Source organism: Mus musculus, chromosome 3 (genome assembly GCF_000001635.26).
Source record: "Mus musculus strain C57BL/6J chromosome 3, GRCm38.p6 C57BL/6J".
NCBI lineage: Eukaryota > Metazoa > Chordata > Mammalia > Rodentia > Muridae > Mus > Mus musculus.
Genome location: NC_000069.6, coordinates 35,337,473 through 35,358,861, shown reverse-complemented (window position 1 = coordinate 35,358,861; position 21,389 = coordinate 35,337,473). Strand labels below are relative to the sequence as shown.

Below are 21,389 nucleotides of genomic sequence, written 5' to 3'. Positions count from 1 at the left end.
CATTCACGCTCTCTGGAGCTGTAAACACTCATAAGAGTTTAACATGGTTGTGCTCCCCCTTGGCAAGGATGTCAGGCTAAGCCTCTGCTGCTGATGTAGGAGCACCTTCCAATGCTAATCCTGCAGCAACCCAGCGAGGGATACAGCCCTGCTCCTGTGGGAAACAGCATGACGAACTTGCTCCACTGGCTCCCACCCTCACCAGTGTGACTTCTCAAGCTCAGAGATGATACAACTCAGAAACACTTCTCCCATGCCCATCTGGTGAGCTTCTGGGTGCGCTATCAGTCTTATAGCCTGTTCTTACAGGAGATTTAGATAGTGATGAATTCAGGCATTATGAATTTTACATAGGGACTGGGGGATGGACGCTGGATACACAGAGCTTCCAAGTCTGATGACCTGATCCCAGGATACACATGGTAGAAGGAGAGAACTAAGTACTCTATGTTGTTCTCGGACCTCTATATGAATGCCGCCGCATGTGTGGGCCCCCATATAAACAAACAACCAACCAACAATAATAAATAAATAAATCTGGCATTAAGTGTGTATCTGTTAGCAAGAAAGATGCTTGCGATAAATGGTTCTGAGGCTCCAAACCGCGTCTGACAGCACAGCCTGGGACTTAGCCATCTAGCCCTTCTAATGACTTGAAGTTATTCATATGTAGGTAAAAATGCCCTTTTTAACTAGTCAGAATGGGTTTTATTGTCTATAGCTGTACTATGAAAAACATACCCATTATACAGAAGAGGAAAATTGAGATGTGCAAAGGAGCCCTGCTCAAGAGGCACAACTAATAGATGTCAGAGTTGGCCTGAGAACCTAAGTCTTTCAAGGCCAGGTTAGGGGTCTTTCAACAGCAGGAATGGGCTCTTATTCTAGAAACCTCCAGAGCCATGAAGACCCTTTAAAAGAACTTTACATGCAGAACTAAAGTCTTGCTTGCTTCATGATAACTCTGGGATAAGGTTACCAAATAAAAGATGGCACAGCTCCCACAAGGCTGGCCTTAAAGTGCCAGCCCATCTGTTTACCCTGTCTCCTGCTTTACCATTTGGTAATCATTGTGTCCTTTCTTCTGTGTTTCTTGTTCACATATATGTCTGTGTTAGTTTTGGAACTCTCTGGGCAATTTCTCATCCAGCTAGGACAGCAAGACAAAAGACAAAAGTTCTTAGTGTGACAGGGATGCTTCTATAAAATCTCTCCTGTGAGCAGATAATTAATAGTTCAAATTTTAACTTGTGTCGTTTAAATCCGCCACGGAAATAGTCAGAACTGACCCACTGAAGGGAAGAGCAGGAGAGAAAGCAAAAAGATGAGCTCTAAAACAAAATGGCAGGTGTGATGCAAAGAGAGAGGAAGAGAAGGGAGCTGAGAAGACACCGGTGGCTTCACTACGCCTGCCAATCATTGATCACGTGTGCCAGTTACGCTTTCCGGTGTCCCCCACGTGTGCTCTCTACTAATCCCCTTGTTGCCATTGTCTAGCCGAGGAGAGGGGTTCAGAGAAGCTAATAAGTAACCAACCCAGTCACACACTGTTAAGAAGGAAAAGCAGGAACGCCTGGCTTGATCAAAGCCGCGGTACGTTCACCTGGGGAGGAGTGAGGCACTCCGGAGACGGTGCCCCGCAAACCTCCCACCGTGCATCTGGATTATACACTGCCAGCCTTCCACTCTATGTGGGACAGTGAGGTATCAGCACTTAATGTATATTTATGTATCTGTTAATTCACACACAGAGGCGCGTAGACACACATACCCCACAATTATCCTCCCCAAAGCAAAGAAAATTGGTTAATTTCTGTGTCTACTTTGACCAAAGTCTTCTGGAATAAATACTTACCAGAAGGAAGACATAATAGATGACAAATGGGGCAACATTCTCAAGTGCCATAGTTTTAGGAGTAATGCAAACCCCTTACTCCAGCCTTGCCTCCCACATTTAGTGAGTAAACAAAGCTGCATAGACCCAAAAAAGCAACAGGAGAATATCACAAAAAAAGTGGAGGGGCCATGAAAATTCTTTCTGAAGGTCCATTCCCCTAAGGGTTGAGGTCAGGCATATGGTTCTATTCATCAAACTCCAGACAAAGGGCTTGCCTATTTTATGCCCCGATCATTATTGTTGGTTAAATTAAAGCACGATCAAAAACCATGTAATGGAATATTAATTTCAGTTACTGGGGCTAATTGAAAACATAGCAAGAGTCGTGAGTATGGAAAATGGAGTGAGAACACTCAGATGCACGTCCAAGACTAGCTTACTCTTTTCAAGTTGGGCAGTAGCATATTTTCAAGGAATGGCACTTATCCCTCGAGTCATGCTTAAGTGCATCAGGAGCAAAAGTTAGCCTGGGAAAAAGGAAGAAGAGCTAACTCTCAGCTATCAGGAGTCTCAGAAATGAAAATCCGGTCTTAAAACTATCAGTTGCTAATTTGCACACATGAAACATTACAGAAACATACAATCCCTGAAGCCAAGAGCCAACCATCTCTCATCTTGCTACCCTCAGCTCAAAGCCTGAACCCTGGCACCGGGATGATGTTCATCAATAATTGTTGACTGATTGAGGGGATGAGTTTTGGAGGCTTATGCCTGCTGTCACAAACAAGAGTGACAGTTGACCACCAGCAGTGAAAGCATAGTCAGTCGGGCAAGGATTGAAGGAGGGAAGTCAATTGGTATAAAAGTCTAAAAGATAAAGTAGCTAGGAAATTATTTTAAAGATTTGTTTATCTTTATTTTATGTGTGTGAATATTTTGCTTGCATGTATGTAGATATGTACCACATACATGCCTGGTGTCAGAGGAGGTTAGGAGAGGTTATTGGATTCCTTGGATGACGTTATAGATGGTTTTGTGCCATTATGTGGGTGCTGGAAATTGAATCTGGGTCCTCTGAAAGAGCAGTAAGGGCTCTTAACTGCTGATCCATCTCTCCTCTCCAGTCTGGTACCTAGGAACTTCTGTCTGCTTTATCTATAGCTGCATTCCCAGTACTGAGAACAATGCCTGGCAGACGTTAGGTGCTTCATGAGTATGTGTTGAATTCCTGCATCAATGCTTGGAATGGATTGGAAGGAGAGGATGGAGTTTGGAACTCAGAACGTTACAAAGCAGCTTTATATTTGTGCTGAGAATGGGTTGAATTGTTGGTATTGTTATTTAAAGTAAGTATAAGAATAAACTGGCATGATTTGCCTTGCGGGATTAACAAAATGCAAAGGATCCAGATGATGCTTCTCAGGGTATCAACTACAGCCAGTTGAATAAGAGTTGTTCTAGAAAGACTAAGCTGTCCAGAACCTCTGGTTCTGCCGGCCACGCTTGTGGTAGAGGAGGTTAGTATGTCCTTGTGGAGAATCCGTAGCAAATTGGGGCCCTCTTCTCTCAGTGCCTCCTTCCTGCTCCCGGGGATTGACGTCTCCTAGAAGAAGCTTGATGTCCTTGCTTTTTACGAGAGTGCTTTCCTGATTGCCAAAGGCTAGCGGCTGATGGGGAGACGTGAGCCGCTGTGTTTAAGCAGTGCTACTGAAAATGTTCCTATAAAGAACCCCCTCCAGATGTACTCTGACTATGGCTCTTGACGGCATAAGGGAAGGAAATGCTGGCCAAACATGGCCGTAGCAGGAGCCATTTGTGTGGGGTTAAAAACATGTCATCAACATTCAATGGTTCCCCTATATGGCATGTGACAGCTCCTGATGTGACTGTGTGTGGTACTCTATGCATGTGGGTGGCATTCTTTTCCTTCTCACACAAGTATGTATATGTCATTTGTTGTCTTCTCCCTTTGTTATGCTCTTAACCATCCCTCTAAATTTAAAGAGAAGGAACCAGACATGAAACAACAGTTATTCTCCCTTGGTCAAGTACTGCCTGTTCTAAATCCATTTTGGGTTCAGCTCAAGTGATGCAAAATTAGGGAAATTTTGCCTACAATCACAAATTCAAAATATTGTCACAAAGTTCCCTGTTCCTTTCTTGTTTCATTATCATACGAGGGAGACAGAGTTATATATTTTAAATGTATCTCTTTTGAATTGTAACCCCAGATGCAGGCAGCAGTTTTCACATAGTTAAAAATAACAACAACAAAAAAAGCCCAACAACAGGGCCTCTTGCATTTTGTCCTGCCCCAACAACTGTGTGATTTTGACTCCCTTGCATCCCCGAGTGAGTGAAACTCTTGGTGCTGGAGCATACAATGGGACTCTCTTTAGCAACCAAGATGAGGGGAAAGTCACAGGGGCAAACTGTAGACCCAAGGGCACATATGGTTTACGGCTGAGAAACTTACAGTAGTCCTTTAGACCCTGCAAGCTGAAGCTGGTCCCAGCAATAATTCACTCAGTGGCGGTTACTTGGCTGAACACCAGAGGTCCTGCTGAACTGGTAATACGCAGAGTTGATGTTGACGGAAGACTGAGTTACAACTGCAGTTCACAGGCACATTATTGGAGTTTCCCACTATTTAGAATGACCCCTGCCCTAAACTCTCTCAAAGCTCCATGTCTCAACTTTCTCTGAAACTGACATATTGTTTGTTGTTGTTGTTGTTTGTTTGTTTGTTTGTTCAACATATCCCCAGAAGACTTTATCTATAGGCTGTAGTATAGCTTCCCTACAGCAGAGCAGGTGCCAAAAATATCCCCGCAAGAGTCTGTCTCATGATGTAACGGAGCTACAAGAAGACTTGGTAGGACCTTTGTGTGCTGAGAAGTAAGTGAGCTGCCTTATTCAGCACGCTGGGCACGTGTCTGAGAGTGAGTTATGCAGGCACCGACAGAGGAGCACAGTACTGTGAGGCTTTTAATGATGCAAGGTGTCAGGCAACGAGAAGGCAGACTGCTTTGTAAATACGAGTTTCCAGCTCTTTTCATCTTCCTCCTAAATTAGGAATACTCATTGGCCTTCAATCATTTTGTAGCTAAAGTTTAACCTTTATTTAGAATCTATCTAGAATACTCATAGTATGAATGAATGAATGAATGAATGAGTACATGGGGGTTTTTGTGAAGGGGAAATTTTGTCATGTCAGGCTTAAGATGAGTCCTAGAATATATTTTTTTCTTCCAAGACTTGTATACTTTTGCGTATTCACCCTCTGCTAGGTAGGTAAAGGCGGCTAGCTGGAACCACGCAGTGTGGACCGAAGGTGATTCTGCTGAGTGAGGGCTGGACGGTGGGCGGGGCTGGGAACCCCTCCACCCCCACCCCAGGCAGGGTCCAAGCCTGGCCCTGCATCCCAAGATTGGGTTTGGTGGGTCAAACACTGTTATTATTGGTTCCTGCCATCGACCTTCTCCTGTGAAGATGGCTGTAAGTCCTCCTCTGTGAGCGAGGTTAAACTGAATTCAAGGGATGGCTGTCGAGGATGAAAGATGTTCAACAGAGACACCATGGTGCCTGTAAAGTCCGTCACCAAGGGACATGTAAAAATTCCTCTGGAGACCAACAAGAGCTCTCTGCTCAGGGTAAAAAGCATGGCTTTTTGGTGGCCCAGTTTCCACAGTTTCTTTTATTATTTATTTATTTTAATGTGCTTGGGAGAGAGAGCAGAGAAAATCAATTACTGTCTACAATAAGTCTGTGGTAAGGAATAGTGGCGTGGTGTTAGTGGCCACTACAGATTAGTCTCCCAATGTCACTTGATTCTTTTGAATTTTATAAGGGGGAAAAAAAACCCTTCATATTCTATGGCGTTCACATTAAGATTTTTCTTTCAAGATTATGTGTAACTCAGCCCAGTTCTGAAAGTGCAATAAGGAAAACCGAGGTTTTTATTTCCAAGGATATAACAATGTATATTTAATTTTGATTTTTTTAACAGAAATGTGCAAGTGTAAAACTTGCTCCGGAGCTTTGGCTCTCGTCTAGGAGGCAGGTGCACCAAAGACCAGGAATATACAAATAAATAGTAATCCTATAGCACGGATTTCAGATTTTCTGAGTGTCACATTAACAATGGGAAGTTTTCCACTGACTGATATTTGAATGTCACACCCCCAGCAAACCTGTAATTAAAGTTATTTTGGCATTTTCAAATCAAATCCCTGCTTTTGGGGGGTGGGCGGGTTATAATTCCACTTTCAAAATGTGCTTCCAGAGAAAATTTGACATGAAATACAAAGTCTTATCCAGGCGACAATTCCCCTCCACCTTCCACCATGAAGTTGAAGTGTTTTAAGTTGCAGCAGCACGTTGAAGGTGGATGTCGGCCTTGCTTGTTTGCGGTAATATTGGTGATGCAGCGGTCATTGTAATAGCAGAGAGGCAGTTCGAGGGGACAGCAGGAGCAATGTGTACTGCTTCTCTGGTTAAGACAGTTATTCACTGGTTGATACTCCTTTCTGAGAGAAGCAACACTTGCCAGGTAGTAGTGGCACAATCTAAACAGCATCCACATAAAAGAAGGAAAAAAGCATCCAGTCTCCCTGTGGGCCCCCAGCCACCTCTTTTTGTGTCTCTTCCTTTGAATCTTCTGTGCGTGGAATTCTACCGGTTTTCTTTGTCACTCACATATGTTGTACCTAGGCATGCTTCTGTGTCTGTAACGGGAAGGGACAAAGCACTACCAGGATCATCTTCTGCCTCCCCTCCCCCCTTCCCCTCAGTGTTGCCTCTGACTAGGAGGAAGGAGGTGGTGGTGGTGGTGGTGGTGGTGGTGGTGGTGGGGTGCTCTAGACAGTTCTTAAAGAGGTAGCTAAATTCTCCACTGGCATTTAAAAAGTAAAAGGAGAATGTTGGGGGGGGGGTGCGTATCTTATCTAGGGGGAGGGGTCATGGGAAGGCCATTCAATTCTTGCCAGAAGGTCAAAGGGGTAGTGGGAGGGGTCATGAAAGAATGGCATCCTTTAGGTTTTAGGCACACTCCAGTGGAAGAAAATGTCAGTATAATCTTTCTTGTGCAACACATTCTAGAAAATGTCTGCCAAAGTACCATACCATTCTAGGGTGGTGTGAGCACTACAATCATTTGTTAACTTCACAGCGATCTTTTCTACAACTTCAGACCACTTTATACTCCCAAAGACTCCATTTCCTTCAAGGTCTGCTCTTGTTACTAATCCCTTTCTTTCTTTCCTCCTCAAACGTACATGCAACTTAATTTCAGAAATAATAGCAATCAAACCTTAAATACACCTAGAGATTTTAAGGCTTGGAAGGTGTCAGCACAACATGTAAGTATGGAAGGAAAAGAGCTGTGTCAGGTACCACCATTTAGCTAAACTCCATATTTCATGATAAGCCTTTATAGCAAATTAGAGGGTTCCCATTTCCCTCGTCAGCTGGCCATAAGATGTCGGGGAGTGTTTTTGTTTTGTTTTGTTTCTTCTTCTTTAACACAGGGCCCTAAAGAATTTGTAGGGATGTATTTTTAATACTGTCAGTAAACAGCTTCCTCAGGACACAGAGGGACAATAATGGGAGCTGTTAACGTGGGGCTAGCAAAGGTTAATCACAAGCTGCCCACTAATGACCCCTACAGCCCTCAGTTTAAACCCAACAGCACTTGTAAAGACCAATCAGGTGCATAATTTCCTGTCTGAGGTAGCCTTTATGGTTCAGAATAAAAGCAGAGTTGATTTTGAATAGAAATGCCCCTAGCAGGGGTGGAAGTTATTATTATTAAGCTGATCTAAACATCTGGGTTTCCCACTGGACCCTATTACAATTCCTCCATTATGTCTAAATATTTCATCCATTTCTGTGGCGCTGTGGATTAGTGCATTACTAAGGTAGGTGAGAAGTGGGAGACAGGACAGTTGAGGAGTGGCAAAGACCATCCCCCACTCCCACTTCCCCATCCTCAAGGTGATGACATCAGTACAGAGGCTGCCTAGGATAGGAACCAAGGTGCCAAGGGCCAGAGCTATCTCTCTGTAGCTCCCTGATTCCATCCTACCTTGCTGAAGACTTCAGACTAAGCCATTCAGACTAAGAAAATTTTTACTATTTTAAAGAACCCTAGAGGAGAGGAGTCCATGACTTGCCTGGTAACTCACTTCACTGTGAGTCAGCAGTCGGGTCCCCAGATAAAGAACTAAAGTAATTTTTTCTACGCGTTCGATCCACTTTCCCTGCCCTCTTTTTGGGTGGCTGTATTTTGCCGATCCCTCCACGTTTTATTATATGCTTGGTTAAACATTACTCTGGGCCCAATAAAATTGCTTAGGTCTTTGAAGATTTTATTTCCACCTCCAGCTTGAAGATTGGGACATATTGGGGTGAGGTGCGTTGATGGAGGCTCATCATGTCAAGAAACAATGATATATGTAGGCTCACTGGAGGGACAAGATTTAAAAGCAGCAACAAGCTTTCCAGATTCCAGCTTGGAAGCTGCGATTTGGGTGGCCCCTTGGGGAAGTGGCTCAGTTAGTACTCAGTGCTTTCAATTACCCTGTTAGCATGCTGGCTTCCTATCATGTTGTACTAGGTGTATAATTGTCCTTTTCCAATAACTGTATTATAAGACATAAGTCAAACAAACAAAAAACAAAAAAAAACAGAACAGAACAAAAATGCAACTTTCACCTTAAGGGAAGTGAAAGAGTTTGGTCTAGAGCCAAGTTTGAATGGCTATGGCCTGGGAATAAAGATCTAGGTTTCCCCAAATTCTGTGTGCCAACATGGAAAGAGTTTCGTAAAGTCTTATAGAACAAAGAAGTTCATAAGCAGTGAAGGCAAGTTTAAAACACATTGTTTGGCACGTTGGCTCGGTGGTCACAGTAAGAGGGGGGAAGCTTCTCGACAGCCCTTAGATGTTATCTAGCAACATTCTTAACTTTGGGGTTGGTGGAATCTAGTGGTCTGCTGAAGTAAGAAGTTCCCAACGGGTTTTGTCTACTAGTCACCGGGTGTAAATTCTGACACGGGTGGGCCAGGAATGCCTATTCAAGGGTGGAAAGCTAGCCCAGAGAAGGTAGTTAGGATCTGGACCTTCACGTCCCTGGTGTTCTAAACCATCTGTGCTTATAAACAGGGCTTCTGAGCAGGAGCTCTTATCCGCAGCCCCAGAAAGAGCAGTGAGTACAGTGGAAGGGTCACAAGGGAAGCAGATATAGTAGGGTCTCACAGTTATTTCCTGTGATAAACCCAAGCTCCCCAAACTTGCTATGTAGCACAGGCTAGTCTTGAACTTCTGAACCTTCCTCCACTTCCCAAGTGCTGGCATTAAGATCAATTTTCTAAAAGCAATGCTCCTTCCTAGATGGCTGGAGGGAGGGTGTAGTCACTTCTGTGCCTGACAGGCAGGGTACCTGTGAGTTGGGGTTTCTTCCTTCTTGTTGGAACCCAGAGTTCAGCACGGGGACTTGAATAAGCATCCTCAGGAATTCAGATGTTGTACTGGGGATCACCTGTTCCAAGCAGCAGACAGAACACTTTGACTTCACATCAACTTAAGCAAGAGAGGGAGGGTTGGTGCTTGGTCACAGTGCACTTTCAGTTTTCCTATCTTTCCCACTGTAGGACAGAAGCCAATCACCCCTGAGCTCCAGCTGGACTCTGTTAGACGATCATGGCGGGAGGAATCGGAACATGCCAAATGAGACCCATATGCTTTGCCAAAGCTAGCAGCTGAGGTTGGAAGTCGGAAGGATGTCGACTGCCACTTTTTATTAAGGGCAATGGGAGTGCGGTGGTGGGTGTGTTCTCCAGGAGCAGAGGCATATCCACGATGCCAACCATCACTTAGAGGCCAGTAAGCTTTACTTGAAAATGACCACACTGATTTCTAGCCTTGTGCTTCGTCCAGAGCTGCCTAGGACACAGGCTTAGAGGAAACCACCTCTCCCTGAGCTACACCCAGTTTCAGCCTGCATCTGGTTTCAGTCCTGCCATGCCTGGAGCCCTGTGACTCAAACATCTCTGTCCTTTCCAATTTCTTTATCCTGCAGGACCAATTTGCCTGTGGGACCAAATAGCTGCTGATCTAATAATTATTCTGTCTTAATTTCTCTACAAATTATAAAGTGCATTCCTTTGGATGATACTAATATGAGGTAATGAGAAGTTAGGGATGAAGGGAGGGACAGAGGGAGGAAGAAAGGGAGGGAGGGAGAGAGAGAGAGACAGAGACAGAAAGAGAGACAGAGAGAGAAGAGAGAGAGGTTTTGCAACAACTTCTAGAAGACATCATGTCTATCCAGCCTGCCTCCACCTCCACCTCAGATGCACAGACCTACAAAAGTACAATGGGGTAGTTTCTGGCTGACTAGCAAGAGGGAGAAAGAGTTAAGGGGAATTACCCTAAGGAGTCAGGGTTGGGTGCTGATAGCTGGACCTGAGGCTATCAGAAACTTTCTCCATTTCAGTGAGTGCCCTGGCCTCGCGCTGCCTGGCCTATGACAGCTTGTATTTGTTCTGTTTGTTTGGAGCCTCAGACTCTGTGACCAAAAACAAAAACAAAAACAAAAACAAAAAACCCAAAACAACAACAACAACAAAAACCAACCAACCAAACAAACAAAAAACAACCAAAAACGAGAAAAATGGAATTACGTAAACTTCAAAAGTATCCTATACTGTCTTGTCTAATTTTTACTGGCTTCATAGGAACAGAGAAAGAACCAAGGTGAATTTTTGCTTGGACTGTAGAGCAGAGGCTTCATCCCAGCTCCCGAGGATGCTGCTGGCCCCTGTGGCATGCTGCCTCTGTATGTGCATCCCTATCACTTGTCAGAGTACTGACTTACAGCAGAACATCATCCGTGTGCCAGATACCATCAGTGGATATAGGTGCCCGCTGTGCCGTCGGCACTGTCCTAGGAACCATTGGCTCTGAGCTGAATAGGACAGGTCTGCCGTCAAGATTCATATACTTAGCAAACTTCACAGATATGTAGATGAATAACAAAATGAACAATTGCAGGGTAGTACTGAAACAGGTGGTGTGTCAGAGAGATGGGCTGTGGCAGGGATGCAGATGTGACATGGGGACTTTCTGTCTGATGAGATTCTTATATGTACTCATTGAGTCATTCCTCCATGTGTCCATGATAGATGATCAGATCTGTGAGGCAAGAGCTTTTTCCCTAATGACAGGGCCTCATGGTGAAAACCTCAGGCAGGGTCTTATGTATCCATAGCTCGACTGGAACTGACTTTTTTTTTCTTTGCCTTTTTTCTTTTTTATTATTATTATTTTATTTTTTCATTTTTTAGATATTTTCTTTATTTACATTATTAATGTTATCCCCTTTCCTAATTTCCACTCTGAAAATCCCCTATCGCCTCCCCCTCCCCCTGTTCCCCAACCTACCCACTCCCATTTCTGGTCCTGGGATTCCCTTATACTGGGGCATAGAACCCTCACAGGACCTAGGGTCTCTCTTCCCATTGATGACCTACTAGGCCATTCTCTGTTACATATATAGGCAGAGCCACAAGTTCCACCATGCGTTTTCTTTGATTGGTGGTATAGTTTCAAGGAGCCCTGGGGGTACTGGTTAGTTCATATTGATGTTCCTCCTATGTGTCTTCAGACCTCTTTAGCTCCCTGGGTACTTTCTCTGGCTCCTTCTTTGGGGACCTTGTGCTTCATCCAATGGATGACTATGAGTACCCACTTCTGTATTTGTCAGGCACTGGCAAAGCCTCTCAAGAGACAGCTATATCAGGCTCCTGGCACCAGGATCTTGTTGGCATCTGCCTAGTGTCTGGGTTTGGTGTTTTTTTTATGGGATAGATAGATCCTCAAGTAGGGCAGTCTCTGGATGGTCGTTCCTTCAGGCTCTGCTCCGAACTTTGTCTCTGTAACTCCTTCCATGGGTATTTTGTTCCTCATTCTAAGAAGGAGCAAAGTATCCACACTTTGGTCTTCCTTCTTCTTGAGTTTCATGTGTTTTGCAAATTGTATCTTAGATATTCTAAGTTTTTGGGCTAATATCCACTTATCAGTGAGTGCATATCATGTGTGTTCTTTTGTGATTGGGTTACCTCACTCAGAATTATGCCCTCCAGATCCATCCATTTGCCTAAGAATTTCATAAATTCATTGTTTTCAATTGCTGAATAGTATTCCATTGCATAAATGTATCACATTTACTGTATCCATTCTTCTGTTGAGGGACATCTGGGTTCTTTCTAGCTTCTGGCTATTATAAATAAGGCTGCTATGAACATTGTGGAGCATGTGTCCTTATTACAAGTTGGAACATTTTCTGAGTATATGCCCAGGAGAGGTATTGCTGGATCTTCTGGTAGTACTATGCCCAATTTTCTGAGGAACCACCAGACTGATTTCCAGAGTGGTTGTACCAGCTTGCAATCCCACCAGCAATGGAGGAGTGTTCCTCTTTCTCTACATCCTCGTCAGCATCTGCTGTCACCTGAATTTTTGATCTTAGCCATTTTGACTGGTGTGAGGTGGAATCTCAGGGTTGTTTTGATTTGCATTTCCCTGATGATTAAGGCTGTTGAACATTTTTTCAGGTGCTTCTCAGCCATTCAGTATTCCTCAGGTGAGAATTCTTTGTCTAGCTCTGTACCCCATTTTTAATGGGGTTATTTGAATTTCTGGAGTCCAACTTCTTGAGTTCTTTGTATATATTGGATATTAGTCCCCTATCAGATTTAGGATTGGTAAAGATCCTTTCCCAATCTGTTGGTGGCCTTTTTGTCTTATTGACAGTGTATTTTGCCTTACAGAAGCTTTGCAGTTTTATGAGGTCCCATTTGTCGATTCTCAATCCTACAGCACATTGCTACTCTGTTCAGGATTTTTCCCCTGTGCCCATATCTTTGAGGCTTTCCCCACTTTCTCCTCTATAAGTTTCAGTGTCTCTGGTTTTATGTAGAGTTCTTTGATCCACTTAGACTTTGTCCAAGATGATAAGAATGGATTAATTTGCATTCTTCTACATGACAACCAACAGTTTTGTTAAGGATGACCTTGAACGTCAGATTCCCTGACTCGGGGTCCCAAGTGCTGAGGTCATCCAGAGAGTCAGCATTTATGATATCACAAGATCCTCCTACCTTCTCCATTTCATAGGGGGCTAGTCTACATTCTTGCATGAATAGAATGCACAGTTGGCTAGAGTCTTGAGTACTGCACTTAGCCCTTGAGACGTCTCATCACATTTGAACATTTACCCTTTTATACCTCCTAGGAGTCTGGGAGGACCCCAGAGGGCTTTGCCTTTTGATTTGAAAACAAGGAAAATTAATCCGTAGAGCTTTGATGTCACCACTACTAGTACAGAGAGAGCTGGCTTGGACTTGGGGTGGCTTCTTTATAGTTCAGCCTTCTTCCCATCAGAGGAAATGGACAAGATGCACAGGCATAAACACTGGGACCCTGTCCCCCATTACCACCAAATCTACAGAACATCTGCCATACAGTGAGGTAGGCTGGGATATAAGAGATGCAAGATGCATCTTGTTCCTGGGTCTAGATGGGATGTAAAATACCACCCTCATGTCCTAGCTAAGAAATTGTTTAACAGAAGAGTGAAATTAGTCCTACAAACCCAACACACTATGCAGAAAGCAGTGATCTGAAAAATGTATTTTAGTGGAGAAATCGGAGGCAAGGACCTTGTAGCTAGCTCATGATGAGACCTGACAGCGATGTAAATGTCACAGCAGTGTGCCCACACAGGACAGCTTATTAGCAGACCAACAGAAGTGAAGCACTGTGAAATTGTGGTGTGAATGGAAACTCCTGTGTTCTGGAGGTCAACTGCAGAAGTCTGTGGGTGAGCCCTCGTCTTACCTCAGTGGCCGCGCGTCCCATCCCGAGAAGCCTCTGGTCTCACCTCAGTGGCAGTGTCCCGAGAAGCCTTTAACAGAAGCTGCCTTGGCCTTGTCATTTGCCTCCTTCCCGCCACCAAAGCTTGTCTTCAGTATTCTGCTAAGGAATTGTAAATCAATCACTCTCTGTGAACAAAAAGACCCTTGATGCGAGCTGAACAGCACACAGGTTCTCAATGGCCAGGCCTCAGCATCTTGAGAAAACATGACCCTGTTCTGTTCTTGAGAATGTGATAGATACATTGTTTACTATTTCTCCTCCTGAGGAATATATAAAGAGAAGAAGTGCACAAGTGCCAATTTAACTGGTCTCTCACAGTAACCCGAGGTTAGACAGAGGCTGGCATGCAAGCGTTTCACAGATACGGAAAACAATACATCTATGGGAAGGCTCTCAAAGAAACGAACCCTCTCAGAAAGACAAATGAGAGGCAAATAAGTTAAAAGTGTATAATCTATCACATGCCCTAAAAGGAAGAGGAAACGGTAAATACGAGAAACAGGAAATTCTATGAACTGGATTATTCCCTAGGAATGTGGCGGCGCCCGTCCACTCCCCCTCCACACACCTCCCTTCTACTCCCTCTCCACACACCTCCCTTCCACACCCCCTCTACACACCTCCCTTCCATTCCTCCTCCACACACACCCCTTCCACTTCCACTCCCCCTCCACTCTCTCTCCTCCATATACCCTGGTGGGGGGCACAGAGTTTAACTTCTGTCATCTTTCCTCAAACTCCACCCACTCTGCTTTTGGAGACAGGGTCTTTGACTGTCTCTGTCTCCCCAGCAGGCCTGGCACTCTAAGTGCACACCCCACAGCCTGGTTTTCCCTGTGGGTTCTGAGAACCATGCCCTAGTCCTCAGGGTTTCTGGGTAAGAGCTGCCTCCCCAGCTTTCCATTCTCTGATGATGTTGCCCTGAAGGAATGGCTGCCCAGGGCACTGACCACTCTTCTCTGACTGGGTGGTCACAGCTCTGCTGACATTTTGGCATCATCCGCATGCTCCTGCACTGCCCCCATCACATTGCATCACTGTTATTAACTCCTCTGCACTGGAGTGCTGCCGGGAGGGAATGAGCCCACCGAGAGAGCTCTCCATGCTATACCGAGTTGCCCAGCACAAAGCAGGCGCTCAGGAAACAGTGACACTAATGACCAAGTAGTTAAGTGAATCTTTGCATCTTAAACCTTGTTTGACAGATTACACCATCGCCTTTAAAGAATGATTTTTGAACCATAAGTTCTGGAAGACATCATAGTCTGTGTTCTACTGAGTCACAATGCATATCATTTTATTACTTACTCTGAGATATTTTAAAGTAAAATTTATTCAACTTGGTGCTATCCAGATATATTTGCTTCTGATGGTGAAATCATGTTCAGTGGCACAGAGAAAACATGCCTTTAAAGTTGAGTAAGAATACGAACTTGCTAGTCCTGGGTATATGCTGAGCTATCCACAAGACCAGTTTGAAAGGAGATGGGCTAATGTGGAAAGATTTGAAAACTCTTGCAGTGACAACTGGGAGGACACACTGGACCTGACTGGAGGGTGGCAATGAAGAACCATGCTTTTCCATTCTCCACCTACCAGAGAGAGCTCCAGCTGCCTGCACTGACCTCCTGTGTGGTGAGGCAGGTTGGAGGAGCTCAGGCACACTTAACAAATGCTTCTGGTTCTGGGGATGAGAGAGCTGCTGGGTGTGTCCTCCTGGGGTTGTGACGACAGTGTGGGGAAGGACAGACACCCCACACCTACGCCTTTCCACTTTGCACTGGGCCAAAGTATTTAGTCTGCTCTGTCTTGCCCACTGCTGGCCTCCTTGGGAATCTGAAGATGAGCTGGCATCTCTGCAGCTGTCTTGAAGAGCTCGAAGGCCCAGAGAGAAGAAGTGACTTTGGGATGGACCCTGGGAGTGGACCCTGGGAGTTGAGCTTCCTGCCTTCCAGTTTAAGGTCTTCCATATTTCTGCTGGTGAAGAGTGCATGGGTTTGGCCTCACTCTGCAGGGGAATGGTGGCTTGGTCCTTTCTTGGTAGAGCTGCCAGAAGAGAGCTGTGGAGAACGCCAGGCCTTCCTTCCTTCACCACACACACACACACACACACACACACACACACACACACACACACAGAGGTAGCCCCGCCCCACTCCATTAATAGCCCCACTCCAGTTCTCAGAGTGTGTATCTTTATTTCACAGTTTTACTGGAAGCCTACAAGCATCTCCAATGCATGCATTTCTCTAGTAGAGTTGGTCTTTCCAGTGTTCCTGGCCTAGATTCCCTTTGGAACTCTTATTTTTGGCCCAAGTTCATAGGCTTTGTAAAAAGTATAACTTCCCACATGCTGCACACTCTCCAGTTGTCAAAAACCTCCTGGAAAACAGACAAGGAGGGAGGTGTGCCGGCTTCACACGCCCACTCCTGAACTCCTGCCTCCCTCTCTGAGCTTCATTTATAGTTCCTCTCCCTAAGCAGCGCTGGGTTAGTTCATTTTCCTGTCTTACAAATCTGTAAATTTGGCTTTCTTGTTTTGCTAAATACTTTTTTTTTTAAATTGCTCTCAGAGATCCAGGTTGAGAAAATGCTTGTATTTCAAAAGGCACTTAACTCTTGATTTATCAGATGGCAGTTTAGTACTTTGTTTGGGAGAGAGTGCTAGAAGCCAAGGTCATTCAAACTCTTGTTCCTACCCTCCAAATTTCTGTTGAGGTTGCTCAGTAGGATGAATTTGAGGAAATTAGGGAAGGGGAGAGAGGAGACAGGAAGCAAGGAGGGGGAGAGAGAGAGGGGGGGCAGGAGAGAGACAGAGAGAGAGTGTGTTTCTAGTAGTTCAAACACAGAGTTTTACAAACATCTACACTTTTCAAATGTGAATTATTTTCTTTTCATTTTCTTTTCATAGCCGAGACCAGGCCAAGCTTCTCGTGAGACCCTTCTGAAAACTGAGAATCTGCTTCTCTGAAATAGCTTGGCTCAGGCTCCTCCTCCCCAAGGGCACCTGTGTTGCTTCAGTGTAGACGCAAATACACCCAATAGGTCCAGTGCTCAGAGGCCAAAGGGCAGCTAAGGGTTGAGATGACCTCTGTTCACTGCAGCGGTTAAAAACTCCTGCAGGTAAAATTTCTTGCTGTGTGTGACCTGATTTGAGGCACGGGTCTTTGTTTTCGCCGGGTGTGCTTTCCGTTTGTTTTTTGTAAACATACAGCGTTGATGCCACACTCTGCAAGGTCTGTGTATATCAATGTGTTTGTGCCAGTTGAAATAGCAAAACAAAACCAAACAAAAACGGAAAAAGCACTTCATTTAGAATTCTCTTACCCTCCGCCTGGTTGAAACAATTTGTAGAGGTGCCTCGCTAAGGGAAGGACACTGGTTCAAAAACTGTTGGAAAGAAACCGGCCAGCTCCCTCTCTCTGCACAGGTTCACAGCTTAGGAATTGAAGTTTAGGACAAACACCTAATTTTGACCAAAGGGACTTGGTTCATTTAAAAAAAAATCCCCCTGCTCTCTCTTCTGTTCAGATCTGCAAGGTTGTTTAATTGAAGTCCTGTTTTGTGGGCGCAGATGCACGAGGAGGTTGAATCATCGTCAGCCTCATTTGGTGTTCTGATGCTGTGTGTTCCTCATTATTATTCCCAGAATGTCCACTGGACCTTATGCTCCTCCTCAGGAAAACTCACAAGCATTGAGCAGTCAAAGAGTCCTTTCTTCTCCTCCCGCCCCCTCGCCCCCATCTTCGTTGAAACTTTGCCAGTATCAGATCTCACTCTGTCTGTGGCGCATTAAAATGAAGTGCCTCCCTCCCTGCAGATCCCCCAGCCTCCGCTCCGCTCTCCAGCCCCACAGTTTCTTCCTAAGTGGGTAGCCTCTTTTGCTTGCTGCGGATGAACCCCCCCCCCCCCAGTCTGGCTCCTTAGTGCTGGTTTTGGATTGGGGGGCTGTGAAGGGAGAGAAGGACCTGGCCCGAGTGCGGCAGGAGCAGCTGTGGCCACTTAGAAGCTGAAGCGCCGGACTCTGTCCCCTCCCCCCAGACTAAGGGCGCTTCACAGACTCCCCTCCTGCAATCCCGTGGGTCACCGCAGAAACCCTGACCGCTAGGGCTCAGCTTATTATTGTTGTTACAATTATTGGGTTGTTGTTTCCTTCTGATAACAAGATCTTCGGAGCAGGGGCCCCGAGAGTGAATTATGTTTTTGTAAGGTGAGCTGCCTTTCCAGAAGCAGGGCTTTCTGCCTAGCTCTCAGCCTGTCCTCCGCCCACCTCCTGCCCTTACCCCCTTGAAGGCCACTCAGGAGGTTGTACATGTGGAACTTTTGTGTGGTTCCGCAGCCTTTTATTATCCTGTGGGCCTCATCCTCTTCTTAAGAAAGAGGCGGGTGGTTAGAGCTAGTGATGAAAACGGTTTTCTTGCACACCAGCTTGCTTTCTCAAGGTTTGCATACGCCGCTGGCAGTCTCAGGACTGAAGGGTTCTTTTGTCTTTCTTTTCCTTTTGGCGCACCCGTGAGTGCTATAGTGCACAGAACAATTACTTCATGGTTTTTAGGAAGAATGGGACAGGGATGAAGAGAATGGGGCAGACACTTGTTTTTTAAATGGCATCAAGAAAGCCTAGATAATTAGGGAAAATACGTGTATTGCTGATTTAAAGCAAACCTTGTATTTTGAGGGTCCGGAAACATCCAAATAAGCGACATCAATGTCTAATTTGAAGTTTTGATATCCAAGTCTCAATTCTTACTTTTTTTAACCAAAGTTCATCTCTTCCTGACTACTCTCATGATTTTTCTACTAACTGCACAGTACCTACCCCTTTGTGTTTAAATAACATGTTTGTGATGTGGACTCAGCTTTGGATGATAAGTTATTTGCTTGAAACCAAAGCTATAAGAATATTGCTACCATAAACAATAAAGTGATTGCTCTCAAAAAAGAACATCGTGGCAAAATGTAAACATGTAGAAACACTGTTGTTAGACTCAGCACTACACCACTGTGCGTGAAGAGCCAAAGGTGCTCTCCCTACTATGTGCAGAGAGACTGAAGGACAATTCTTAAACCAATAGTGCTTACTGTGTGGTGCTGGGTCCTCCCCGTCTCTTGCATAAATCCTACTGAGGTGTGTAGTGTCATTTAAGGTGCCAGTGGTCCCAAGTCTACCATAGGCCAGTGCATGGTTCTAGAATGACTATTTCAGGGTTTTTCAAGATATATGGAATATTTCTAGCAAATGAAAGAAACAGCTGCTCTCTTGGTCTTACAGCAAGTTCCAATGTAAGAAGAAATGCAAGAGACAATAAGTTCCAAGGTCTACTCTGTGCAATGATGAAAACCCAAGATGGCAGGAGACGAAGCATTGGGAGAAAGTGCCCCAATGTCGTCAGTGCCTTAGGTGGGTATCCAGGACTAAAGTGTCATCAACGTTGAAATGCATATGCGTGTGGCATGCATGAAGGTCTGGTAGCAGAGAGCAGTGGCTAGAATCAAAGTAAAGATGAAAAGAAGAATCCTTGTCCTTAGCTCATTGGCATGAACCAGACCGCATGCTTAGCTCACCTCACCACCCTGCCCCCATCCTACTTCCACACACCACCCTGCCTCTACCCAGCCACCACCCTCCAGCCTGCACCCACCCACACTACTCTTCCTCCAACCACATCCTCAAACCACTCTGAGCCATTTTAGCTCTCAAAACCTGCCATGTTCCCCTTCCCCTTCAGTGTATGGCTTTGGAGGAATTTTGATATCCTTCCCTAAGTTTCTGTTTGCCCATCCTTAGTTGGTTAAGGGACGTTTCTCAGGGTGATGCAGTTTGTTACAAATAATTTTTTAATAATCAGTATGCTTTTCCACACTTCCCATTGAAGTTGATCTGACCATTTGCTCCAAGTACTTGGATCATTGTTTAGCAAACTTCTACTGAGGTCTTCATATAGGAAAGGCTCAGTGTGAGGGGCCAGGAGAGCTGGCTTTAGTGGTGTTTGATAAAAACCATGACAAGAGTAAGGATCAAAACATCACAGCACATATGTGGTTCCCTAAACAGCTCTGTGGTTGGGAAAGCTGGGAACCTGTAACCCAATAGTGAAGGGTGTGTGTGAAAAGGGGGCTCTAGCAGAGGGAAAGAGTAGTCCAGAAAAAACATGAAGTACCTCCAAAGAACTGGAGCTGAGTGAGATTTGAGAAGGTAAGTGGTTCGGAGTGACTGGAGGATGATGGGTGGAGATAGCATGGGAGGTGGAGGTAGCATGGTGGGTGGAGGAGGCTGGAAGAGTTGGGGGATATAAAAGAGCACCTTAAAGGAGTTGAGCTTATATAGGGTTTCAGGAACCAGAGAGGAGAGATGGCACTGGGTAGAATATGTGAGGCTGGGGTTCTAGATGTCCCAGAGGTGAGAGGAAGACTAAGCTTAAGGGTATGTGAGATGGGAGATGTGTGGCTAGCCAGGACAGGCCTTAAGCTCACAATAGCCACTAGGGTTTCATTCGGAGTATCCCAGAGGGATATAGTCCATTGGCCTGGGCGCCATGATAGTGGCTTGGGAGAGAGAGCTTGCAAAGGACAGATCAGGAATTAAGGAAACCTTTTTGCATTTCATCAAAATCAGTAATGTGTGTGTGTGTGTGTGTGTGTGTGTGTGTGCCTTCCTATGAGTGTACAGGTATGCATACCCTCTATGCAGGACAGGCACATGTGGATCCATAGGCAGATACCAAATGTCTTTCTTTGTCTGATTTATTCCTAGGAGATAAAGTCAGTTATTGAAGTGGAAGCTTGCACTTCAGGCTAAGCTGGCTTGCCAGTGAGCTCTAGAGTTCTGCTTGCCCCAGACTCCCAACGCTGGGATTAAAGGCATGTTCTCTTGCTGGGGGTTCAAACTCAGGCCCTCATGCTTGCCTAGCGAGTGTCCTTACCCACTGAGCTCTCACCTCTGGTCCCAGAGACAGTTGTTTTGAAATGTATCGAACAGCATTAAGCTTAGTGGGCTTAATCATATTCCTGTTGCACTGCCCTTCATGACTTTATCTGACCTTGACAGCTAGCTTTCTGTGTTAACGGAAATGGCCATTTCCACTGTCAGGTGTGGGGAAGACATTAATGGGAAATGACATTAGTAGGGTAGAGCACTTGACCTGAACTTCTTCATTTAATGTGATATTCCAAACTCCATGAAGTTTGTATTTTACAGATGAGAGCATTGGCTGAGATTTACAAAGAACAAACAAGTCCATAGTCAGATGCTAGAAACAATTTCAACCCAGTGCTGACTGACGACAGGGAAGAGAACCAGACTGCTAAAGTTAAGGGGGAGTCTAGTGATGAACTGTAAAAAATTAAACATTTTAAATAGAAACAACAACAAATAAAACTTGTTTTAAAAGGCTTTTTGTTTATTCATTTGTTTCTTTCTCCAACTTTCTCTTGGAATTAGAATTTTAAGGTAAAGGTTTGCTTGATTAAGATTTATAACTACATTATTTTAAGTTAAACTTAGTTTTTACTAAACAAGGAGAACCAAAAGGAAATACAAGCTGGACAATTTTTTCCATGTATTTGATATCAGTAAGCAGCTTCTATTATCACACTACACATTTGGAGGCAGTT

At 44.8% G+C, this 21,389-nt stretch overlaps 1 long non-coding RNA gene across 2 annotated transcripts in view; it reads left to right on the top strand.

Annotated features, from left to right (window-relative positions):
- Gm38512 overlaps positions 1-21,162 on the top strand; it is a 68,251-nt gene extending 47,089 nt beyond the window's left edge. Inside the window, exons 1-3 of one of the 2 annotated variants that reach the window (XR_389675.3) lie at positions 15,696-17,985; positions 19,048-19,176; positions 20,960-21,162. This is a non-coding gene — a long non-coding RNA (predicted gene, 38512). Of the gene's footprint in view, positions 1-15,695; positions 17,986-19,047; positions 19,177-20,959 lie in introns of those variants that run through there. The other variant, XR_389676.2, reaches the window with a different exon arrangement.
- The last annotated feature ends 227 nt before the right edge of the window (positions 21,163-21,389 follow it).